Source organism: Cebus imitator, unplaced genomic scaffold (genome assembly GCF_001604975.1).
Source record: "Cebus imitator isolate Cc_AM_T3 unplaced genomic scaffold, Cebus_imitator-1.0 Scaffold91, whole genome shotgun sequence".
Lineage (NCBI taxonomy): Eukaryota > Metazoa > Chordata > Mammalia > Primates > Cebidae > Cebus > Cebus imitator.
In genome coordinates this window covers 4,093,606-4,095,798 of record NW_016107406.1, presented here as the reverse complement: position 1 = coordinate 4,095,798, position 2,193 = coordinate 4,093,606, and the positions used below count along the sequence as shown (strand labels likewise).

The window sequence follows — 2,193 nt, the reverse complement described above, 5'->3', positions numbered from 1 at the left end:
AAGAGACAGCTATGTAATAAAGCAAAATGCCAATGTTAAAACATAGGAGGTAGCTTACAGTAAGCTGAATAATGATCCCCAAATGCATGCACACCCTACTCCCTAAAACCTGGGAATATGTTACCTTACACAACAAGAGGGATTTTGCCAATGGGATTAAGAATCTTAAAATGCAAAAATTATCCTGGAATATCAGAATGGAGGCAATGTAATCTCAGGGTCCTTAAAGAGGGAGGGTCCTGGCAGAAGGCCAGAAATGGAAAAAGTGCTATCACTACAGAAGCAAAGGATGATGTGCCCACAAGCCAAGTAATATGTACATCTTCTAAAAGCTGGAAAAGGCAAGGAATAGATACCCCTAGAATTTCCAGAAGTAACATATCTTGCTAGTACCTCGATTTTTTATAAGCCTCATTTTAGACCTCTGACCATCAGAATTGTAAGAGAATACATTTGTGTTACTTTTAAGCCACTAAATTCATGGTAATTTGTATAAGAGCAACAGGACTCTTATACATAAATATAATACACATATGGCTGTACATTGCATAACTATTTGAATTTTTCTGTATATTTGAAAATTTTCATGTTAAAATGTTGAAATTTTTTAAAAGCTTTCATTGGCCAAAGGTAGGAATAGATCAAAGGCAAGCTAACTGAACTATTTTACTCCAATATCTGATCAGGTAACAACTTCTCAACCCTCTCAAAGTTATTCAAAAGATTTAAGTAGTGCTTGCTTTGGCAGCAAATATACTAAAATTGAAATGATACAGGTAAGATTAGCACGGCCCCTGAGCAAGGATGACACATAAATTCATGAAGCATTCCATATTTTTACAGAAAGAAGTAACTTCAACATCAACAAAAAGGACATCCACTCAGAGACCCCATCCAAAAGTCACCAACTACAAAGACCACAGGTAGATAAATCCACAAAGATGGGAAGAAAACAGCACAAAACGGATGAAAACACCAAAAAACCAGAATGCCTCTCCTCCTCTAAGTGATCACAACTCCTCACCAGCAAGAGAACAAGGCTGGATGGAGAATGAGTCTGATCAATTGACAGAAACAGGCTTCAGAAGGTGGGTAATAACAAACTTCTCTGAGCTAAAACAACATGTTATAACCCAGTGCAAACAAACTAAGAACCTTGAAAAAAGGTTAGATGAAATGCTAATGAGAATAAATAGCTTGGAGAAGAATATAAATGACTTGATGGAGCTGAGAAACACAACATGAGAACTTCGCAAAGCAGACACAAGTTTCAATAGCTGAATTGACCAAGCAGAAGAAAGGATATTAGAGACTGAAGATCAACTCAATGAAATAAAACGAGAAGGCAAGATTAAAGAAAAAAGAGTGAAAAGAAATGAACAAAGCCTCCAAGAAATATGGGATGTGAAAAGACCTAATCTATGTTTGATAGGTGTACCTGAATGTGACAGAGAGAGAATGAATCCAAGCTGGAAAACAGTCTTCAGGATATTATCCAGGAGAACTTACCAACCTAGAAAGGCAGGCCAATATTCAACTCCAGGAAATACAGAGAACACCACAAAGGTATTCTTCAAGAAGAGCAATCCCAAGGCACATAATTGTCAGATTCACCAGGGTTGAAATGAAGGAAAAAATGCTAAGGGCAGCCAGAGAGAAAGGTCGGGTTACCCACAAAGTGAAGCCCATCAGACTCACAGCAGATCTCTCAGCAGAAACACTACAAGCCAGAAGAGAGTGGGGTCCAATATTCAACATCCCTAAAAAAAAGGACTTTCAACTCAGAATTTCTAATCCAGCCAAACTAAGCTTCATAAGCAAAGGAGAAATAAAATCTTTTATGAACAAGCAATTGCTGAGAGATTTCATCAACACCAGGCCTGCCTTACAAGAGCTCCTAAAAGAAGCACTAAACATAGAAAGAAGCAATCAGTACCAGTGACTCCAAAAATGTACCAAATGGTAAAGAGCATCAACACAATAAAGAAACTGCATCAACTAACTGGCAAAACAACCAGCTAGCATCAAAATGGCAGGATCAAATTCACACATAACAATATTAACCTTAAATGTAAATGAGCTAAATGCCCCAATCAAAAGACACAGACCGGCAAATTGGATAAAAATTCAAAACCCATCAGTGTGCTGTATTCAGGAAACCCATCTCACATGCAAGGATACACATAGGCTCAA

The 2,193-nt window shown here is 37.7% G+C and overlaps 1 non-coding gene across 1 annotated transcript; it reads left to right on the top strand.

Moving 5' to 3' along the window:
* The first annotated feature begins 736 nt into the window (after positions 1-736).
* On the top strand, positions 737-839 carry LOC119472251. The gene has a single exon (XR_005201369.1). It is a non-coding gene; the product is annotated as a U6 spliceosomal RNA (small nuclear RNA).
* Positions 840-2,193: the final 1,354 nt, after the last annotated feature.